We start from the raw sequence: 24,758 nt of genomic DNA, 5'->3' as shown, positions 1-24,758 counted from the left end.
TATGGCATTATCTCCAAGTAATCCTGTTGTTCATTTGTGGTTGGTGTTTTGAAGTTTTTGGAAATGTTTAGTTGGCTCTATTTTTGGCATGTGTACCAGGATAAGAAAATCCCATTCTATTATCAACTAACTTTAGAGATACATCTGACAGGGTTGTAGATGAGAATATGTTGAATCAAATTGAGTCCTCTGTGACTCACAGGTCTATCTAGCAAAACAAATGGTGTTAATATGGATTGTAGGAAATGCCCCTTAGGCTAGGAAGCAGATGTCTTAAACTCCTAAAAGTTTCCTTTTCCCCTATTCTGCCATAAATATAATTTGCCTTTCTCAAAACAGTACAAACTCCATTTTACCTCCAGCCTTCCTGCAGCTTGATGAATGTTCTAAAAAAGCCTTCTTAAACTGTGAGCCAAGTCTCACAGTAGATATTAGAGAAGGTAAGTTGGTTGGCATCTGAGTCCTTCTTTGCTCATTGATACCATGGTGGTATTGCCATGTGTGTGTTGTAAGAATTTGAATGAAGCAGTAACTCCTCAATTTGAAATGATTGGGGAATGAGGTTGTCTATGTATTAACATTTTCCAGCTTCCCATTTTAAGAAACAGACTTAACTTAGTGTAAATGTTTTTGGCAATCACAGTAAATATTCCATTTGGAGACCTTTCCAAAGTTTATTTCAGATTTCTCTGACCTTTGAATGGGGTATCTAAATGGATTAAACCTTCCCTTGTAGATGTAGATTCTTAGTTGTAAAAGCCACTATTATACTACTGAAACATGGACAAAATTTTTTGGATAAAGGGGCTTTTTTTTCTTTTTCTTTTTCTTTCTTTCTTTTTTTTTTTTTTTAACAGAATCTCACTCTGTTGCCCAGGCTGGAGTGCAGTGGCGCAATCTCGGCTCACTGCCAGCTCCACCTCCTGGGTTCACGCCATTCTCCTGCCTCAGCCTCCTGAGTAGCTGAGACTACAGGCGCCCGTCACCACGCCCAGCTAATTTTTTGTATTTTTAGTAGAAATGGGGTTTCACTGTGTTAGCCAGGATGGTCTCGATCTCCTGACCTCGTAATCTGCCTGCCTCACCTCCCAAAGTGTTGGGATTACAGGTGTGAGCCACCGCGCCCGGCTGAGGCTTTTTTTTTTCTAAACTAAAGTATATGACTCTGTGAGATATAAGAGTAGGCTTTATGATTGCTGTTTCACAGACTTTAGCTCTTTCTGCCCATTGCTGAAGTCTGTGTCTGGCATAATTACTGGAAGTCTGATTTATGGATATGATTGATTTTGTAGACAATCCTGATAGCCACAGAGAAAACCATCCCAGAGGATTAGGAACTATTTTAAGCCATTTAAAGATATTTTTATAATGATATCAGTGTGGAGTTGAACTGTTGAAATTATGGGCTGAAAATAGCTTGAAATGCAAGGAATTATATATAATTAGAACCTCCAGTGCTATGATCATCAGACTATTTAAAGTAAGAAAGTGGCACATGCCAATTTCTTCTTTGGAAGAAACTGAGAATTTTGTTCTTGGATTATAACCAGATTATCACAATTGATAATTTTCTCAGGGCAAGTAGTTTCCTCTGAAATATACCTGCCATAAACTATAAAGCAACAGTCTATGTATTCTCATCATATCCATTTCTCTAAATATCACAATTAGAAGGATTTTCCTTAGAGATTTAATGAGGGTTTTCATTCTTTCCTGATTAAATACTTCCCAGTAGATTGAAACAATGAGGCCTAGGAAGGTGCTAATCTCATTTAGCAGTGCTGCTCAAGAATGACTGATTAACTGAATTAGAACTGAGGACATAGAAGGACAGGGGCTGGAGGGGGAAGTTCATGGGAGTCTGTACACATCTATTTTGATATTCTGATTTGTGATTGAATAATGGATTACAAGATATTCTCATCTAATGTGTATACGAAGTTTGTGCATAGCAGTTTGGGAAATAGTATTTGGTTTTAGGATGATCTTGATAAAATATTGAGGCAAAATAAACAAGAATATAGTTCATTGCACTCACTTTCAAATGATTTAGATCACCATTTTACAGCCATGGAGGTGAATTTTATAATTGGCTGAAGTCTATGTAATTCAGTTTATTAAATCAGAAAGTGTCCTACCTCAGCGAGATTTTTTTTTTCTTTTTTTACTCTTCCTTTTGTGGACAGTCTTTAGGATACCAAATAATCTGACATGGATTTAATTTTGACTTAATTATATCTATATAGTTTAAGGTGACAAAAGAAGATAATCAGTTACCAGATAAGTTGACAATAGCCAGGAGGCATGATTGCTGGGACTCCAGAAAAAAAAAGTGGGGAGTCTTGTGGCATCTCATTTTCACTGCATATTTCTCTTCCAGACCCAGAAATTCATATTTCTTTCATTTAACCTCCTTTTTAAAAAACTATTATGATAAAATCACTTATTTTAAGACATTAAGTATCATACTCCATTCTGTCAGAATATTCTTTCCACAAGGTTTAGATTTCATGAATCTGAGCCATGAAGTCTGATGATGGGTATTTTCCACAAAGGGTGGACATTTTAGGCACTGTGATAAGTTGGTGGGGAGATATTTTTAGGCAGGGGGAAAAGAAGCAAAAAGCATTTCCAGCACTCCTTGTATTTGCCTATGGGCAAGGCTGGCCATGGTAATTGTTTTTATATTTGGCTTTGGGAAGATGTATTCAGCAGCCTGGAATTATAGCAAGGGGTGGAGACATCAGAAATGATGCTTAGCCTTCATTTCCAAGGTTTACGAGGGTCGGTGGTTTCATATGTAATTTGTTTTGGCAGAGTCCTTTCTTTTTTGGCACAGCCTGCTTCTGAAATCATTGTGTCTTGATATTGATGGATTTAAGTTTAGCCTTTGTCTTGCAATTATTATAAAGTATATATTTAACTTCCATAGTTGGGTAGGAATTAAACCTTTTGCTTTCTATCACAAATGAGTCTTGCAGCATTCTCTTCTCTATTTTCCTACATGTCTGAGATACCTTTTCATTTTTGAGGAAATTTATGGGGTACTAAATTGAACTTCTCATAATATAGGTAACAGCACAGGATGTGATCTGGATCTGTTTATTTCTGTATCACTTTGTTCTGTGCAAAGTGATAAATATTCTGATATGCTCATTTCTGCTGTCCTATTTACATTCTAAGTTCTGACACCTAAAGCACATGTTAAAAAACAGCTTTGTGTTGTCCGTAATGTTCATTCCAATTTTCAGTTAGGCAGAATTCTGTGAGATTGTATTTTGATTTCATGCTTTTGCAATGAGTGAGCACATACTTCAGTGAGGCTTGTTGTGGTCCAGATGGTTGAGATTTGTTTATATAACACAAAGGAGAACCGGAGCTGGAGGAAATTGGCATCTGAAACCAATAAATGCAGATTGCTGTGTGCGTGCTACAGCTTGAAGTATAAATATTTTTGTATGAAACGCATTTAAAACTGTGATCTTCACAGTATCCAACACCTGAAAATTACTAGGGTACATTTCTCTTCAGAGCACTCCCCTGGGTTCATCTTTCGGGATCCAGCTGGGCTGCAGAAGTCATCTTGAGGAAGGTGAGGCTAGGAAGGTTGTCCTTTGAGCTGCCCTGTGTCTATGCTAAAGACACATAAGGGTCTGCTGGGTAGGACGTTGGAATGCACTGCTTGCTAAAGGGGAACAGTGAAGCAATGACTGAAATGTTTAGCCAAATTCAATTGAATAAGAAGAAACCTGAAAGGTGACTTTTTTTTATTATTATACTTTAAGTTATGGGATACATGTGCAGAACGTGCAGGTTTGTTACATAGGTATACACATGCCATGGTGGTTTGCTACACCCATCAACCCGTCATCGACATTAGATATTTCTCCAAAATATGTATTTATTCAATTTATTAATAATTATAACATCAGCAGCAAATACCTATATAGCATTTGGCATGGTGCCAGGTCCTTTTCCAGGTGCTTTATAAACATGAGTCCTTTATTTGTCATGACACCCCTATGAGGGTAGTATCTTTCTGTAACTCTACTTCCTGGGTGCATGTCAGGATTGTATTCCCTGGACCCTACTGGCTGTTTCTACCCAATGTGTAAGCAGAAATGACTTGTGTCATTTCTAGGCCAAGAATTTAATTTACCTATATTGGACCCTGAAGAATGTTCCTTTTGTTCTGTTAGGGAAACTGGCATTGTGCCAAGTAGTGCTGGCTTAGGCAGTTTGGGTCCTGGAATAAGGACACTGATGATGTAGGGTAGAATCCTAGCTAACCTATCATGAACATGTAATGCAACAAGAAAGACAAACAAACAAGAACTTTTGTTGGTTCAGGCCACTGGGATTTTGGGGTTTGTTATTATAGTATAAATTAGTCCATCTACATTGGTATAAGTATCATTATCCCTATTTTTCAGGTGAGGACACTAGAGAGCAGAGACTTTTCCCAGGTCTAAGCTAGTAGTGGCCAAGGCAGGATTCAAATCTAGGCTGCCAGACTAGAGTTCATGCTCTTAAACATTATGCACTACTGCCTCCTGATATACAGATATTTATTGAAAGCTGGTATGATATTTGGTTCTGGGGATTCAATGGTAAACAAGATAGGCTTAAATTTAATTTATAATGTACCAAGAGTGGTCTATTCAAAATAAGCAAACAACTAATAAACATAAATGCTGACAGTGATGCCAAAACAAAAGGACATTTAGCATATTTTCAACTGTATTCATTTCCTTACACACACAGACAGACATACACATATCACACATGAACATACACAGTTTTTTAAAAATAAGGTGGTAATTCTGCCAACCATTAAAGAGTATATTCTACTAGAATGGGCATGTGGTGAAAGACCTGGCTCTGCTGTTCTCTTAGTCTTTGTGTGTCTTGTAAATAGATCATTGCAATGCATTGCAAGTAGCTAGAGTGATTCTAATATTCAAAGATGTACACTTTCATTCAGCATATCCACTAAATCTGAACCAATTTCTTCTTCTCGAGTTCAGCTGACTAAACGCTGAGCTAGTCTAACATTGCAGGCATTATGAGAGCATCCTAAAGGATTTTCAAAGCTAAATCTGATTATTTGTGGTTTTTACTGAGTTCCCCTCACTCTAGTTTGTAGGAGAATGTCGATGTTTACTTTGAACTTTACAACTGCCAGTCCACAATCTCTTATGTATAGTACTAAAATCTGAACATCTGAAAACTGAGACTTTTTTCACAATCCATTGTGAGACAAAACATCACTTCATTAAAATCTGACCTGAACTGATAAGAGGCTACTTGTAGTTCGACTAGTCAGCTATTTCTCTGTAGAAATATTCCTCCCTTTAATTACTAGGGGCTGCCCCAGATGTTGCTGGGACATTACACAATATGAGCCCTGTGCCCAGTATTACACATCCAAATCCCCCAATTCAGAATGCCAAACATATCACTCCTCAAGAGTTTCAGACAGTAGGTTGTAAATCTATAAAACATAAAAATGAATCTACATTCCATATTCAAAGAGAAGAATGAATTTATCATGGAAATCTGAAATGCCATAAAGTGAGCAATTCAATGTATTTTGCCCATAAGATGCTCATGTCTATTTTCTTAATTTTTAAATAATTTATTTTCAATTGACTAACAAAAATTATGTATACATTTATTGTATACAATATGATGTATTGAAATATGTATGCATTATGTAATGACTAATTTGAGCTAATTAACATATACATTACCTCACATACTTACTACTTTTTCGTGGGGAGAATATATAAAATCTACCTTCTTAGTGGTTTTTAAAAATACAATAGATTGTTTTTAACTAAAGTCACCATGTTGTAGAATAGATCTTTTGAACTCATTCCTCCTGTCCAGCTGAAATTTTGTAGCCTTTGTTCAACAACTTCCCAGCCCCTGGTAAGTACCAAAAGTACCATTCTACTCTCGATTTCTATGTGTCTGACATTTTTATACTCTACATGTAAGTGAGATTATGTAATATTTGTCTTTCTGTACCTGGCTTATTTCACTTAACATACTATCCTGCATTTTCATCCATGTTGTGCAAAGACAGGATTTCCTTCTTGTTTAAGGCTGACTAGTATTTCATATATACCACATTTTCTTTATCCATTCATCTATTGATGAACACTTAGGTTAAGTCCATATCTTGGCAATTATAAATAATGCTGCAATGAATAATGGAGAGCAGATATCTCTTCAACACACCAATTTCATTTTATTTAGATATATACCTAGTAGTAGGATTGTTGGATTAAATGGTGGTTCTATTTTTAGTTTTTGGAGGAAACTCCATGCTGTTTTCCGTAATAGCTGTACCAATGTACATTCCCACTAACAATGTGTAATAGTTTCCTTTTCATGACATCATCACCAACACTTTCACCTTTTTTACAGTAGCCATCCTAACAGGTGTGAGGTGATATTTCATTGTGGTATAATTTGCATTTCCCTGATCATTAGCATTGTTGAGTACTTTTTAATATACTTATTGGTCATTTGTATGTCTTCTTTTGAGAAATGTCAATTCAGCTCCTTTGCCCATTTTTAAATCAGGTTATTTGTTTTTTTTGCAGTTGAGTTATTTGAGTTCCTTATGTATTTTTGGATACTAACTCCTTGTCAGATTTACAAATGTTTTCTCTCTTTGCAAATATTTTCTCCATTGATTGTTTCCTTTACTGTGCAAAAACCTTTTAGTTTAATGTAATCACATTTATTTTTGCTTTTGTTGCCTGTGCTTTTGGGGTCATATCCAAAAAGTCATTACCCAGACCAAAGTCAACAATTCTTTTCATACATTTTCTTCTAGTAGTTTTAGTTTTAAGTCTTATGTAAGTCTATTTCATTTTGAATTTATTTTTGTATATGTCATAAGCTAAAGTTCTGATTTCATTCTTCTGAATGTGGATATCCAGTTGTTCCAACATTATTATTATTAAAGAGACTGTTTTTTCTTCGTTGTGTGTTCTTGGCACCTTTGTGGAAAATCAATTGACTGTAAATCCATGGATTTATTTCTGGGCTTTCTTTTCTGTTCCATTGGTCCACATGCCTGTTTTTATGTTACTACCATGCTGTTTTGATTACTATAGCTTTGTAGTCAGCTTTTTTCTTTTTACTCAAGATTGTTTTGGCTATTCAGAGTCCTTTGTGGTTCCATATAAATTTCAGGATTTTTTTTTTCTATTTCTGTGAAAAAATGTTATTGGAATTTTGTTAGAGATTGCACTGAATCTATAGATTACTTTCTGTAGTATGAACATTTTAATAATATTAAATGTTAATATTTAATATTAATACTAATTCTTCTAGCCTCTGAAGATAGAATATCTTTTCATTTACTGTGTCTTCTTCAGATTCCTTCATTATGTTTCATAGTTTTCAGTGTACAGGTCTTTCACTTCCTTGGTTAAATTTATTTCTAAGTATTTGATTTTTCTTAGCTTTTGTAATTTGGTTGGTTTTCTTAATTTCTTTTTCAGATAGTTCCTTGTTAGTATATAGAAATGCTACTGATTTTTGTATTTTGGTTTTGTATCATACAACTTTACTGAATTTGTTTATTAGTTCTAACAGTTGTTTGATGTAGTGTTTAGGGTTTTCTATGTATAAGATCATGTAATCTGCAGATAAGGACAATTTAACTTCTTCCTTTCCAGTTTGGATTCCTTTTCTTTCTTTCTCTTGCCTAATTGCTCTGGCTAGGACTTCCAGTATTATGTTGAATAAAAGTGGTAAGAGTGGCTTCCTTGTCTTGTTTCTAATCTTAGAGGAAAATCTTCCATCTTTTCAATGTTAAGTATGCTGTCAGCTGTGAGTTTGTTATATATGGCCTTTGTTATATTGAAGTACATTCCTTTGACAACTAAATTGTTGAGAATTTTTATTGTGAAAGAGTGTTGAATTTTGTCAAATGCCTTTTCTGTTTCTGTTGAGATAACCATATGGTTTTTATCTTTCATTCTGTTAATGTTCTGTATCACATTTACAGATTTGCATTTCTTGAATTATTCTTGCTTTTCTGTGATAAATCTCACTTGATTGTGGTGAACAATCATTTTAATGTGCTGTTTAATTTGGTTTACAGGTATTTTGTGGATGATTTTTGTGTCTGTGTTCATTAGGGATATTGGTCTATAATTTTCTTGTCTTGTAGTGTAGTTGTCTGACTTTGGTATCAGGGTAATACTGACTTTGTAAAATACAGTTGGAAGTATTCATTTTTCAATTTTTTGGAAAAAGTTTGAGAATAATTGGTTTTAGTTCTTTAGATGTTTGTTAAAATTCAGCAATAAAGTCATCGTGTTCTGGGCTTTTCTTTGGTAGGAGACATTTTATTACTGATTTGATCTTTTTACTTGTTATTGGTCGGTTCATGTTTTCTTTTTCTTCGTGATTCAGTCTTGGTAGGTTTTATGTCTCTAGGAATTTATCCATTTCTTCTAAGTTATCCAACTGTTGGCATATAATTGTTCATAGTAATTTCCTATGATCTTTTGTATTCTTGTGGTATCAGTTCTAATGTCTCCTCTTTCATTTCTGATTTTATTTGAGTCTTCTCAGATTTTTTTTGTTAAGCTAGCTTAAGGGTTGTTGATTTCGTTTATCTTTTTAAAAGGCCAACTCAGTTTTTGGACAATTTCTACTATTTTTCTAGTCTCTATTTCATTTATTTATTTTCTAATCTTTATTATTTCCTTCATTCTACTAACTTTGGGCTTAGTTTGTTCTTTTCTTTTTAATTCCTTGTGGTATGATGTTATGTTTTTTTGTTTGAAATCTTCTTTTTTGATGTAGGCATGTATTGCTATAAGTTTTTTTCTTAGATATATTTTGCTGTATCTCATAGTATGCTAGTAGATTTTAGTATTTTGTGTGTCCATTTGCATTTGTCTCAAGATATTTTTAAATTCTTCTTTGACCCATTAGTTGTTCAGGAGCATCTTGTTAAATTTTTTTGTATTTGTAAATTTTCTGAAATTCTTTCTGTTATTGTTCTCTAATTTTATATACTACTGTAGTTTAAAAAGATGTTTGATATGATTTTAATCTTTTAAATTTTGTTAAGACCTTTTTGTGCTCTAATATGATCTATCCTAGAGAATATTATGTGTACACTTGAAAAGAATGTATATATATCCTGCTGCTGTTGGATTCAATCTTTTGTATATGTCTGTTAGGTTTATTTGGTCTAATGTGCAGTTTAAGTCTGATGTTTCCTTATTGATATTCTGTCTGGATTATCTATCCTTTGCTGAAAGTGGAGTATGGAAGTCCTCTACCATTATTGTGTTATAGTCTCTCTCTCTATTCTCTCTCTCTATTCTCTCTCTAGATCTATTAATATTTGCTTTATATTTTTAGATGTTCCAATGTTGGGCACATGTATATTTACAACCGTTATTTCTTAACAAACTAATCATTTTAACTTATATAAGGGCTTTCTTTGTCTTGTTCTACGTTTTTTTAATATAAATTCTATTTTATCTAATATAAATAGCTACCCTTACTCTCCTTTGGTTAGCATTTACATGGAATATCTTTTTCCCTCCCTTCCCTTTTAGTATATATGTGAAGTGTGTCTATTGTAGGCAGTGTATAGTTAGGTCTTTTTTAAAAAGCCCGTTCAGCCATTCAGTCATTCTTGTCTTTTGATTGGAAAATTGAATCAATTTACACTCAAAGAATTAATTGATAGGTAAGAATTTATTAGTACCATTTTGTTAATTGTTCTTAGTTGCTTTGCAGATCTGTTGTTCCTTTCCTTCTCTCTTACTGTGAGAGAAATTGTAATTAGATGATTTTCTATAGTGGCTTATGCTTTGATTCCTTACTTTTTATGGTTTGTGTATCAACTAAAGGGTTTAGCTTTGTATCATAAGGCTTACATAAAATATCTTATAGTTATAATAGACTTTTTTATGCTGACAATTTGATCACATGAAAAAACTCAATAATTTTACTCCTCTTTCCGCATTTTATGTTTTTGATGTCACAATTTACATGTTTTATATTATGTATCCCTTAACAAATTATAGTAACTATCATTATTTTTATAATTTAGTCTTTGAAACTTCATACTAAAGATATAAGTGACTTACGCAGAACCATTATAGTAGTAGAGTATTCTGAATTTGACTGTGTACTGATTTTTACCAGCAAATTTTATACTTTCCTATGCTTGACTGTATTACTAATTAGCATCCTCCTTTTCATTCAGATTGAAGAAATCCCATTAGCATTTCTTGTAAAATAGGTCTGGTGGTGATAAACTGTCAGCTTTGTTTGTCTGGGGAAGTATTTTTCTCTCCATTTCTAAAGGATAGATTTGCTGGGTAAAGAATTCTTGGTTGGCAGTTTCCCCCCAGCCCCCCACCCACACACACACCCTGCCTCTGTGTTATCACTTTGAATATATTATCCCACTCTCTTCTGCCCTGTAAGGTTTATTTAAAAAAGTCTATTGCTAGCCCTATTGGAACTTCATTACATGTGATATGTTTCTTTTTTTTTTTTCTTGCTTTTAGGATCCTCTTTTTATCTTTGATTTTTGACAATTTGATTATAATATGTTTTATTGTAATCTTGTTTGGGCTGAATCTTAGTGGAGACCTTCCTGTACCTGGATATTTGTGTATTTTTCCAGATTTGAAAAATTTTCTGTTATTATTTCTTTAACTGAATTTCCTGGCCCTTTATTGTTCTACTCTTACTTTTTAACTCCAATAATTTGAATACTTGCTTGTGATGCTGTCCTATAAATCCCATAAGCTTCCTTTATGCATTTTCATTCACTTTAATATTTTCGTCTGACTATATATTTTCAAATAACCTGTCTTCAAATTCACAGGCTTTCTTCTGCTTCACCAGTTCGCTGTTGACACCCTCTATTGTATTTTTAACTTAGTTCATTGCATTTTTCAGCTCCAGAATTTTTTTAATAATTCAATCTCTCATATTTTGGTTGCTTATTGTTCTTTAATTTTGTTAAATTGTTTCTCTGTATGTTATTATATTTTTGTGAGCTTTCTTAAAGCAATTATTTTGAATTCTTTGTCAGGCAGTTTACAAATCTTTATTTTGAGGGTGGTTATTGGTGCTTTATTTTATTCCTTTGATGCTGTCACATTTCCCTGATTGTTTCTAATTCTTGTGACTGTGTATTAGTTTCTATGCATTTGAAGAAGTAGGGACTTATTCCTGTCTTTTTGGACTGGCTTTGTCTGGGGAAGTCCTTTACTAGTCAGCTCATCTAGAGATTCTCAGCAGCTGGTCTGGAATGGTCCATGGGTGAACTTGCTGCTTGAGTCCTTGGGCAGGCTATCCTGGTGCCTGGGTCAGCAGGTGGGCAGGCCTGGTGCTTGAGTCCATAGGGTTAGTCCTGGAGCCTGGATCTACTGGGATAAACGTATTGATTGGTTCTATGGGGGTGGACCTAGAGCCTATGTCCATAAGGACAGGCCTAGAGCCTGAGTCTATAGAAGCTGGCCTGAAGCCTGGGTTTATAGAGGCTGACCTGGTGCAGGGGTGGTCTTTGAGTCTGAGTCTGAAGGGGCTTTCTAGGGGCTGGCTAGGTGCTGGTATGGACCTGGTTTCTAGGTTCACTGGGACATTGCTGAAGTCTGAGTCCACAGGGACTGGCCTGGCACTGTGGTAGGCCTGGACCCTGTGTCAACTGGAGCCCGGGGACACTGGAACTGGCCAAGGGCCTGGGGCTGCCCTGTTGCTAGGACAAGTGTGGAACCTGGGACAAGTGTGGAGCCTGGGGGCCGGATATGCAGCTGTTGGCCTACAGGCTAAGTACATGAAGGGAGGCCTGGGTCTTGGGGCCGCAGGTGCTGTCCTGGTATCTGGGTCCAAGGGGTGGTCCTGGAGCCTAGCTCTGTGTGAAGAAGCATAGCAGTGAGGTCTACTGGGATGGACCTAGCCCCTGGGTCTGCTGGAGCAGGCCTGGCCCATGAATATGCTGGAGCATGAAGCTGCAGGACTGGCATGGAAAGTGAGGCTGTAGGGACTGGCTTGGCACTGGGCAGGGTCTTAGAACCTGTGTCTTTGAGTGCTAGCCTGGTAACTGATGCCAGGGTTGCCAACCTGGCAAAGGGGCAGGTCTAAAGCCTGGGACTTTGTGGGCTGACCTGGGGCCTGGGGCCATAGGCGCTTGCCTGGATGCTGAGTCCATGGGTACCAGCACGACGACTAGAGCTGTGGGGGGCTCATGTCTTTTGGAAATAAAGGATATACTCAAGCTAGGATGAGCATTGTGTATAGATACTGTCTGTGTAGCCATCCCCAAGCCAAACTCTGACACTCACTGAGTCTTTCTTTGAGTATCTATAGTTTAAAGCCTTTGGCCTTGACCTGCTTGTGCTGCCCACAGCCCTTCATTCTAGCTCCTCACTAATGGTCTGCTCTGGGTCTATAGGAGAGCCTCCTAGCCCACAAAGCAGATAGTTACTGCTCCGTGCACATGTTTGTCTTGACTCAGGGAGCTTAAATTGTAAAATATTTTGTGTCAACTACCCAGACATATTTTCCTTTTCTCCATTTACATTTTCTTCTCTAGACCCTGAAGCCCTTCAAGGCAGACAGTATTTATGTTTGTCTTCTTTGTATTTCTAGTGACTTGCATAGGGCCTGACACACAGTAGGTGCTCAATCAATATTGAAATGAAACTCTTCTTAAATGGTGACCAAATTAAGACACAGAGGATGAATTTACCAGAATCAGCTGATTATTTAGGGAGATAAAAAAGAGTAGAGTGAGGCTTTCTGACTTTTAAGTCCAGTTCATTGCCCACTGTGCATCACTGTGTCTGAATTGTACTGTGGAAAGCAGGTTCCAAAAACAAAGTTGGCTGTACATCAGCACAAACTTCCATGTAGAAGAATGTAAGGCAGAAAGAACTCAGGTGATTCAGCAGCAATGCTCAAGCCAAATGTAAATGCACTGAATCCAAATCACCCTTGTAGTTAAGATTTGACGTTCATAAAGAAACCTGCTTTATACGTCAATTTATATTTATGTAATGTTCAAAATTTTTAGAGGGGACTGACTCATTTAGTAAGCCAAGTGAATAAAAAAATTAGAAGTGTCTTAAGCAGATTTATTTTTATAACTACATCAAGGAGAAGAAAAGGGAGATGGGTGAAAAGAGAGTAGCAATAAAAGCAATAAATAAAATAAATATATTATTATGTTTATGTTACTATAATAAATACATTTTTAAAAGGTAACAATAAAAGCTAAAATCTCATACTCTGGAAGATCCTAGAAAACATTAAGGCTGGTTGGAAAATTCACGCTAGGGATCTGTAACAAAAGGTAAACATGAATATAATAATTCACTATGGTTTAAGTATCACTGAATATATGTTGTAAAAATAAAATAGAAGTGAACTATAGGAACTCGAGGGTGGGAAAATGATCACCAAATATTAGTTTTAAATATTAAAGCAGGTAACAGTTAAATTAGACATAAAATATATAAGGAATACTTAGAAATTTCACTGTTTTTCTTGTGTTGTTCATTCCTTATAGGTAAAAGTGACATTTATAGTTATATTTGTTGTCTTAAGGAATATTTAAATTATTAAAAGGGCATATCATTGTACTCTGGAGGTTAAATCTGTTTTGTTTTGTTTTGTTTTTCCCTGAACAGTGACTGAGACCCATAATTAGTTACTGCTAATCACTTGGGGGCACCTGCCAGATGAGAGGCCCAGTGTGGGGCAGATTCGAAAGCTGCTGTAGGACATTTTATGAAACCTTAACCTTTCTTAAAGTGACTAAAATATTCCAGAGGCATATTTAGTATCTTGCTTCTCCACAGTACTGAGTGACCCCCTGGGGCCCAAAAGCCTGACAAGCTACTCTAAAAGTCCCACTTAACTACCTGAAAATAATTGAGACAGTAGAGAGAATTAAACCTGATGGATAGAGTTGAGAGTATTTGGATTCTGTGCCAAAGAGTGGGTAAACATATATTCTTGATGACACTTGCTGAAAGATGACTGCCATATTCCATTTATTCTGGTATGATATTAAATAGGGACATGGAGCTTTTTTTTCTCCCTATTTGCAAAAATGAGTACTTGGAACCCACTTCATATGGTTTCCATCAGAGCTGCTTCTAGTCTATACAGTGACTGTGAATTATTAAAATGAGCAGAAGCAGTCTTAAGGCATACTGCCTGGGGAAAGGAAGTGACTTTGTAAAAATAGTGTCTTGCCCTCTAGGCTGATGGGCTGCATGCAGGGTGCATGCAGGGTGCCTTGGTGGTGGTGGAGGGGTAGGCTAGATTTCATCCGCCACTCACTTCCTGGTCCAGGAGCCCCTGAGAAGTACACAAAGACACAACCATCATGGGGGCCATGAAAATTTCAAAGTACTTCAAATTTTAAAAGATGTAAATTCAAAGGTAACTCTTGAGTTCTGTTGCCTAAGAACATTACTTTTTTCAGAGGCAGTTTCAGAGATAGAACCCAGGGTTAGGATGAGCTTTATCATTATTATTTTCTTTAGTCTCAACAGCTGAGGATGTCATGGGCTTCACCCTGCCTGTATTGACTTCCTTGAATCTAGTCTCAGTTTGGTGGGCATGAAATTCTTGATCGACTTGGTGATAACCAGAGAAAGTCAGAGTTTTGATGTGAACTTTAAAACTCCTCCAAGGTAACCATCACAGCAGGCCTGACATTTAGTTCAATGGATGAGATCGGTGTGATATAGATGGGCTGAGTGCCAGTTCTATTAATACCCTGTGCTATTTTCTCTGTGAGAGTGGGGCTATTAGTGTGCTGTATAGACTTCCTTATTGCCTGTTCATTGATAATTTTGTGCTTATGGTGTTCAACCATATGCCCCTGCCCCTTTTAGCAAAATGGGTATATATAGAAACAGAACATGTGTAGTTTATTTTTTTAGTTTTATCGGTTTCTGTTAATATTCTATTTTACTGGCAATGTTCTATCATATAGCCTGACTATTATTTTAAACAGAAATACCATAATCTCATCTGTGTTTTAAGAGAGAGACTTGCTGATCAGGTACATGATAGTTAAGGTTTTTAATCAACCATATTCAAGTATCATGCCTCATACTTTGTTCAAAACCTACCTTTCCCCCAAAAAAATTTTTAGCTATTATTAACTCCAAATTATTTAGTATAATGTATTATTTATACATAGAATGCACTGTGTCATATGATGGTCTAGTCTTTACATTCCAGCTGGGTGATTGTAAGTGTCTTGAGGTTGGAAGAGCAACCTCCTCATTCTTCGAGTGTCCCAGATGTTGAATACAGCTCTCTAGACATGATGTGGGTGTTGGATTCAGAAGCATTTGGGTCCAAATCCTGCCTTGACAATGTAGTAGTTATTTCATCTTTGCCAACTTAAAAATATCTTTGAAACTCAGTTCCCTTTTTTATAAAATGGTGTTAACAACACCTTGTTTATTGGCTTGTTATGTGATTAAATGAGATGAAGTAGACAGAGGAGGTAGCATAATACTAGACCTTCTTAGTAAGCATGTTCTCTTCCTCATTCTTCTTCATTCCCCTCCCTGCGACCCAGATCTGTGACTGTCTACCTCTGGTTCAAGGAAGGAAGGAGGTTTTCTAATAACCAGGTGTTTTTCTAAAAATATGTAGACCTAGAGAGCACATGTCTATGGAATTTGGAAGGAAGACTTCAGCAGATCCTTGCAGAATTATAACAAAGTTGTGCTTTTATATCATAGCCTTGAGTTTTAAGGAAGGTTAATCTCAGTTTCCACATGGAAACTGTTTCTTCAATTGTTTTAGGACACTTCTTGTTCACTGTTTCCCATATAAGGTTCACGTGATACTTTTCTTTTAGAACTAGTTCCAGGAAGACTTTGTTTACTCTGGGGAACTGGTATTTTTTTCTCACTATGAGGATTATGTGATTTATGTGTTTTTCTTTTTCTCTGGCTTCTAGGAAACTCAAATTAAAATTAATATTCAGTCATAGCAACTATCTTTTTTCTTATTGATCCTGATATTTTATTTCTTATATATTAACCTAATTATGTATATATGTAATATAAGATATTTTTCTGAATTAGCTCTTCAAACTTTCTTCACATTTTAATGAATACTTTAACAATCATCTTTTAACATGTAAAGAAGATGTCCAGTGATCATTAAGGATGTGTTTTACAGATGTTTTAAATTCCATTGTGAATAGAAAAAAATCACCTAAGTTAATATGATATTTTTAGAATAACACGCACACAAACTTTTTTTTTTTTGCCATGACTCATATGGTTTAGAAAAATAGTTTTTAAACATCTTCAAGGAAAAGAATGTAACTTGGCAATCACAATTGACAACAACATCTTCCAGGAACACGTGCCATCTAGGTCCACATGGTTTTAGAAAAGCACTGGGTAATTAAACTATCTTTAAGTTTTACTCTTAAATGTGATCATTATTCTAATATTCATTTGTGAGGAAATGAACACTTATAAAGCATTTGAGGATATGTGTATTCAAGTTTGTCCTCATCATAAATCAGTCTGATTTTGAACTCTAAAGGCTTAGAGACACTTTATTTCATGGGAAGATGCTATAGTTTCAATGCCTGATGCTTGAGAGTTTTATTCTTTCCCTCAAATAGACTACTTTTTGTTGATATTATGTTCTGTCAAGTTGTAGAATTTGGAGCAGAAGTCCACTTAAAACTTACCATTGTGCAGCTTAAGTTCACGACTTTGCAAGGGGCACATGAGAGGAAAGTCGTTTCACTCTTCATCTAGCCTCTTTAGAAATTTTCAGGGAATGAGAGTCTTCAGTGTCATAAATGTGGCAGTGATAATCAGCTTTTATTACACATGCTTTTTATATGTAGACTTGTTCTAAATATGGGAGGAGGGAGGGTAGGGACATGATAATTTAGAAGGAGGAGGAGAAAGTGAGTATACATTTGGTTACCTAGCCCTACCTTTGCCCAGCCTCCTTGACAACCAGGCTTTCAGCTCAAGTGGGGTTGTCTTTCCCCCACAAACATCTCTGAGTTCACATATCTAAGTAAGTGTGGTCCCTTTCAAAGTGATTCCTCTTTAGGCACCACTCACTGATTGCTCATTTTTTGCAATATCTTGTGTGGTGCAATGCGTATGTATTTATAGAGTGGATTTGAATTGGTGGAAGCAAGTCATTTAGAGTTAACTATGGTGGCTCATGTAGGTAACCAACCCAGGTAAAAATAATTTCTATTTAAACACAACATGCACATAAACTATAATAAGAAATAGCTACAAAACACTAGGAATGACTTCCTTTTGGAGCTTTTGAACTGATATTTGGGAATTTCAGAAATGCACAATGAAAGCATTGCTGCAACAAGTTCACCTTTTTGAAAAAGACTCAGCTGTACATATAAAATTTAGTGTATTACATCAGGTACATTTTTAAATTGTGCTTTATTTATAATGCACCCAGCCTTGAGTCTCAGCCCCATGTTTCTTGCTGAACAGAGCAAGCCTTAGGAACAGAGAAATGGGCTCTGTAGTGTGAGGAACATCCTGTCTCCAAGTATCTCCTACAGTGGTCTAGAGTCTTTTGAAACCTAAAGGCTGTTTTCTGATTAAGAATCTTCTTTTTAATGAACATAACCCTGAAAGATATTATATTCTAAGATATACCTAAGATGTATCCTAAGATATTCTAAGATATACAATATAAGTACCCAGAGAAGAACAGTGACTTATAAATACACTAACAAAGCGAAATCAATCAATCAGCCATCAATTATTTAATAATTATTGAAACTCTACCATGTCCCAAGTATTGCTCTTGGCACTGGGAGTAGAAAGATGAATGAAATGCAAGCCCTCATGAAGCTTAATGTTTACTGAGATCTGAAAATTATAATACAAGTTAGGTGAAGTGAGAGATGGAGGCAGAAGGAGCATATTATAGGAGCTCAGGGCATGGGCACTAAGAGGGAAGAGGGAAGGCTCTGGAATATTTTTTCTATATTTTATCATGTATAGAGTGAGGAGGCAGTTCAGTGTATCCTGGTAGCCGCTTTCCTCATGGTGACCAGGACGTTGTTCAGCTCCTCTCACCTCCGCTTGGCATGGCTATGTGTCCCCACCCTTTTCTTGGTGAACCTGGCAGTCCTCTTGTCCTTGGAGACCTTGAGCTCCATGATGTGTCACTCTTATAGGATGAAGCTGCATGCTCCTTGGATCATGTCTCACTTGAATTCTGAGTGCTTGGTGAGGTGTCTGCAGTGGCAGCTGTGCCTTGGCTTACGCTCTTGGTCACCTTGTGGCCCTATTGAGTCCTATGGCCACGGGATAGCACAGAGCCATGACTGCCATGCTTCAGTGGCTGCTGTCACAGAAGCTCTGAGAGATGTTTTTATTCTTTGTTTTAAGCTACGCCTTGTACCTGTACAACAGTCTCCACATGGACCCATCCCATGTCATAAAATGTGCTGGCTGTCAGGACTTTTCAGGCCCTCCTCTTGTGTAATCAGCATTGTTGTCCTGTCACACAGGGCCTTTTTTGAAAGGATGACTGATGAGTGGGGGTGACAGGGAAAGAATGGCCTTTGACTCTGGCCAGGGCTGCTTCTCCAAGTAAACCCAGCCACGGTGACAGGTGAGGTGGGGAAGAAACATTTTATTTGTGACCCATGTGTCCTAATTTTCTCCTTAGTGTGTGAAATTTTTGCTTTCCTTGGAAGGTGAGCTGTGAGCTTGCTTATTTTAAAAACTGCAACCTGTGAGGAGAGAGGGTGTTCTTTCACAACATTACATCATTGAAGCCTCTAGGTGTTGAGTCATCATTATTTTTAGGCAGCTCCATGCTTTTTTTGGTTGTTCTAAGAATAGCCCCTGTGTCTGGACTCTACGGAAAGTCACCACAGTAAAGATTCTGTCGCCACTCAGCAGTTGTGATAGGATGCCTCCTTAATTTTCAAGCTCAAGGCATACTTTTTAGAATTTTACTTGTAAACATTCTGCCTTTCTAGGTTTTTCCTGAGACGATTGACTTTGTCAGGAGCTGTCACTTGAAGTTGTTCAACCCTTTGTCAAAAGTACTTATAGCTGGAAACAACAACTGTAACAACAACAAAGTTTGAAGTCCTCCCTAATAAAAGGTTCCTTATTATCTGCACTCAATGTACATTTGGTTTGTGAACACCTTAATCGGTGACTTTACCCAATTTTTAAACATTTCAAGACATATTTTCATGCCTTGTATTTTATAAATTAAGTGACTATAGATCCCTTATTTTAGGATATGGGGTGGGAGTGATGCTCTTGGAATTTATGCAGGATCTGCTAAAAGCAGCCAAAACACATGTTATTATACCATGTTAAACTAAATAAGCATCTAAACTGTAAACTGTATTGGAACTTGGTGGCAGGGCATTAAAAAGGATTGAGCAAGCCCAGAAATGGAACGTTATGGGTCAATGTGGAGGCTGGTTTTCCTATTGCCTGTTCAGGGCATACACCCAAATAGGATCAATTTATTTTACGTGGCACTTTCAAGCCCATAAGAGTACTAATGGCTTCTGAGTATAACCAAATGCTTTTCCAACTGAAGCATAAATGGAAGCATCTGCTTGGAAAAAAATGAGGCAGTTGTTTAATGTTATAGTGTCTGGAGATGACAGACAACAGTCACATAATCTGTGTCTACATGTGACTGAAGGCATTGGTGCCTACTGGGAAGGCTGAACTTTCTTTTGAGTTACTGGTACTTTGGAGGGGTTGGTTCTGTTTTTATTATCTAAGAACTCAAGCCTCATCCCCACAAGGGTCATTCTGTCTCTAATTAGGGAAATGATATAGCAGAGTGATTGAGAGAGAGAGGGCCTTAGCATCTATCAGTCTAAGTCCAAAACCAAATTCCACTGCTTATTAGTTGTGCGACCATAGGCAGTTTATTTAACCCTTCTAAACATCAATTTCCTCACCTGTAAAACAGCATCAAGTAACAGTATTGACCTCATAGGGTTCCTGTAAGGATATAAGTGATATAGTCAATGATGTCTTGATCCTAGTTAACTGTAACTATTGGCTAGGAATAATAATAGTTTCTGCCCATCAGTCTGATCTGCATCTTGCATCATTTAAAACTCATGGGACTCTGGGCCCGGCACGGTGGCTCATGCCGGTAATCCCAGCAGTTTGGGAGGCCAAGGCAGGTGGATCACCTGAGGTCAGGAGTTCGAAACCAGCCTGGCCAACATGGAGAAACCCCGTCTCTACTAAAAACACAAAAAAATTAGCCGGGCATGCTGGCATGCGCCTGTAATCCCAGCTACTCGGGAGGCTGAGGCAGGAGAATTGCTTGAACCCAGGAGGTGGAGGTTGCAGTGAGCCGAGATTGTGCCACTGCACTCTAGCCTGGGCAACAAGAGCAAAACTCCATCTCAAGAAAAAAAAACCTGTTGGGACTCTTGCTTCCCTTGCCTGTGGTTGCTGCATAACGCACCAAAGAGCAACTCTGGTCAACTGCCATTGTCTAGTCTCACTACCCTCAGAAGAACTTCTAAATCCAGATGGGGGAGCAGTAAGCCAGATAAGTACCTTCTGAAATCTGAGCACATATGTTTATTCACAAGAACTAGCCCAGAAGAAAGTGCATTTTCTATCTCCCCTGCGTACAGAGTCTTGAACAGCTACACATTTCCTTACTGTACCAATAAATTGACAGTCTTTTGTCTTCATTTCTCCAGTGCTCACTAGAAAGTTCTATTTTCCTTTATGTTTGATGTATAGTTACAAAGACTAGATGCAGTCACTTGGCAATTCCATTCATATGCCTCCATGTGAAGCCTGATAAGTGTTGGACTTGTAGTTGGTACAGCATCCTTAGAAGTTTTCTGAAAAGACAAGTCAGTTTTGCCTTCCTGTTTTGCTTTCCATTCTGTCGTTGCATCAGTTCCTAAAGAAAACTGGATTGGTTGACCAAGCCTTCTTTGTGAGTAATTAAAGGCATTTCAAATTTTAATTTCAGGAAACAAAAGTCTACTGAATAGAAGATACATTCCTCTGCGGGTGCTTCATTCTTGCTAATGGCAAATTTTGAGTATGCGTTAATTGTGATTGGCAATTTAAGCAGGTCCAATTACTTTAGAAGGAATTAACATTTGCATGACAAAGAGAAGGTAAATGAGAACAGAGCCCTTTAAAATCTGAATATGGCTTTTAAAATATATTCATTAAGTACTTTGAGAATTTTACTTAGAAGACTCTTGACTTAATCCAAGCACATTTCTTTCTGAAGAAAATAGTGCAGGAAGCATCATAGCAAAATAGCCACGTGAAAAGTGACAGTTCTCTGGAAGAGAAACATCATTATAAAGAGAATTTGAATTCATATGAATGACTTTATTACACTTAATGTTTTATATGATTAAAGGAGTTATTTCAAAAAATAATTCTTTAGGGAATCCTATATAATCACTGTAGACAGAATGATAGCCAATAGCATACATGGTAACCTTTTAAAAATCTCTTTTGGCACAGGTTGTCATTTGTGTAATACTAATTATTGCTGGGCACAAAGTGAGAAGATTTATATTCCAATCTATATAGAAAGCCATCATGAATAAATAATGCATCGCAATGACATATTTAATTGTCAGAGACTTTGTTGCCAGAAATATAACTAATATGGGAGGCGCACAACTTCTCATGGCACAATCTCATTCAGGGTTTCTCCACTTCAGAATTACTGACGTTTCTGACTGATAATTCTTTGTGTGGGGGCTGCCCTGTGCCATGTAGGATGTTTAGTAGCATCCCTGGCCTCTACCCACTGGCTGACAGTATGCCATTCCCCATCATGAATACCCAAAATGGCCCCAGACATTGCCAGATGTCCCCTGGGGGGCAAAATCACCTTGCTTGAGAATCACTGGCCCAGTTGATGGTTTCAAACTACAGATGAGAGGAGTTGCCTGGGCATTTCTCAATAATCTGTTCTAGGACCTCATCTTAGGATAAGAATCTCCTGGGGTGGGTCTCTAGAAGAAGCATGAAAAAAAGAAAGTTATAATCCCATTCTCTACATCTCATTCTGAGTTATTTTCTTTCCTCCATTCTAAATGAGGAGGCTGCAGTTCTTCAAGTCCTCTCTTTATGAGCTGCTTTGGGGCAGTCTGTGCTTAGTGACATGGAGGCTCCCATAAGCAGCCCTCCAAATATTCCTTCCTCATTCCAAAAAAGACTGTCATGTAAGGTCTCCCCAGAGTGTTTCTGCATGGGCCCCAGGAGACCTGTCTCTGAGTTTGCTTCACAGACACCTCTCCCTCAGCTGCCACCATTACTGCATCCACTCTCAGGACACCAGAAATTGTGGGATTCAGACCAAGGAAAAGTTTTGTTTTGAGAGAATTTGTTTGTGGAGTTACCATTGGATTGGTTACCCAGATGGTTAGGCTCAGCACTTTTATCACTGTGGTAATATTCAGTATCCTAGGAAAAGCAGCTATCTTTGTGAGGCACATAGTGTGAATGGAACCTAAAGAAAGGTGACACAGGCATACTGGGCAATCAGCACATTGGTCAGAGGGAGTAAATTTTAAAGTACCAATGATAAATTAATTACCATATCAAATCACATGAAAGTCTTGTGCCAGGTTTGTATAGGCAGTCTGTGTTATTGGTGCCATTTTATAGTTATACTCAGTAATATGCTGAAGTGGGCACTTACCCGCTCCACCAATTGTGTGCAGCATTTAACAACATGGATTAAATTGGCCATGGGAGTACTAACAACATGGAAATGAACAAACTATAAATCAGGCTTGTTTGTTTTCCTACAGTATTAGTTTCCTATTTAACTAATTTAAATTAAATTCCTAACAATTTACCACAAGCTTAGTGTTTTAAAGCAATGCAAATGTATTATCTTAGAGTTCTGGAGGTCGGAAGTCCTAAAATCTAGGTGTCAGCAGTCATGTATTCCTTCTGGAGGCTCTTGAGAAGAATCCATTTCCTTGTCTTTCCAGCTTCTAGAGGTTGCCTGCATTCCTTGACTTGTAGCCCCTTCCTCCAACTTCAAAGCCAACACTGTAAATCTTAATATTTCACTACCCATCTCCTTGACTTCTGCTTCCAATAACACACCTCCTTCTCTGAGTCTGATCCTCTTGCCTCCCTCTTGTAGCCTTGTGTTACACCTGGATAATCCAGAATAATCTTCTCATTTTAAAGTCCTTAACGTAATCGCATCTGCAGTGTTTCTTTTGCCTTGTGAAGTAATGTATTCACAGGTTTCAGGGTTTAGGGCATGGATATCCTTGGTGGGACTCGGGTAGGAGTGAGGGTGAATTGTATTATTCTGTCTAACACCCGCTGAGAGCTGCTAACCAGCATACCACTGGTTATACTATACTGTATATTGCAGTTTCTCTGAATTTGGGAGTATAGGCCGATCTGAGGACCATACACAGACTAACACCTTTTCTCTTCTACAGTTTACTCCGTACCGCCTGATTTTCAGCATTCTAAAAAGGATCACTAAAATTTGATATTATATTCCCGATTATTATTGTTGTTAACATAATTTCTTATGACACATAGAGGTAAAAAAGTTATTCACCCAAAGCCATGCAGAGATGCTCATAAGTTTTTAATTGGTGAGCCAAGGGAAGGCCCCCCCTCTTCCAAAAAAAGTAAAATAATAATGTACTTAAAGATTCAGGAATGAGTTTGTTAAAAATGTTTCCAAAAACATTCTTATGTTTTCAGGTTTATAGTGAATATGTGTCTTGACTATTACAAAGTGGCATATACCCCACTTTCTGGAGTCAGATATGCTACCATGGTGCCACGAGGTCACATATATCCCACCTTCTTATTATTAAATTGTGAAACCTCAAAATCAGATGAGCTGCCTCCCTCAGCTAAGTTGCTTATCATCACAAATAGGGGTTTTTGAGTTGCTAATATCTTCAGCATGTATTAATTAGCTAATTATGATGCAATTTGACAGTCAGTGAAGACATTGGCCAAGTCTGCCGGTAATTGGTGATTTTCATGTTTCACGTTTAGAAACAGCATTGCTTCTAAAGATATTGATGACTTTTGATGAAGCGCGCCAAATTATTTATTTATATATTTATATATAAAGCTAAAGATAGGCCGGGTGCGGTGGCTCACACTTGTAATCACAGCGCTTTGGGAAGCCAAGGCCAGCAAATCACCTGAGATCAGGAGTTTGAGACCAGCCTGACCAACATGGAGAAACTCCATCTCTACTAAAAATACAAAATTAGCCAGGCATGGTGGCACTTGCCTGTAATCCCAGCTACCCGGGAGGCTGAGGCAAGAGAATTGCTTGAACCAGGGAGGCGGAGGTTGTGGTGAGCCGAGATTGCACTACTGCACACCAGCCTGGGCAGCAAGAGCAAAACTCCATCTCAAGAAAACAAAACAAAACAAAACAAAACAAAAAACCCCCAAAACACTAAAGCTTACACAAAATAGTTATTATGGTAAATTAAACCTTTATAAGCTGATACTAAGTGCGGTTAAAGTTTGTAACTACAACTTATAAATCATCTTAAAGAACATTGTGTAATTTATTAGTAGGAAAATAGGGTAACAAAGTAATGAAGATAATTTATTGTAAGCCTTCTGTCTTAGTCACAACATTTTTGTCTCCATGTTTGATCTTCAATATATCCAATTTTGAATGGAATTGTCATGCTTTTG

At 37.2% G+C, this 24,758-nt stretch overlaps 1 protein-coding gene across 4 annotated transcripts in view; it reads left to right on the top strand.

The window, feature by feature from the left end:
- The window catches only part of RCAN2 (regulator of calcineurin 2), a 272,477-nt gene that overhangs the window by 35,635 nt on the left and 212,084 nt on the right, over nt 1-24,758 (top strand). The gene's annotated exons all lie outside the window — the stretch shown is intronic.

This window comes from Pan troglodytes, chromosome 5, assembly GCF_028858775.2.
Source record: "Pan troglodytes isolate AG18354 chromosome 5, NHGRI_mPanTro3-v2.0_pri, whole genome shotgun sequence".
NCBI classification, from domain to species: Eukaryota; Metazoa; Chordata; class Mammalia; order Primates; family Hominidae; genus Pan; species Pan troglodytes.
Note: the sequence above shows the minus strand (reverse complement) of the source record. Positions and strands in the feature narration are given on the sequence as shown.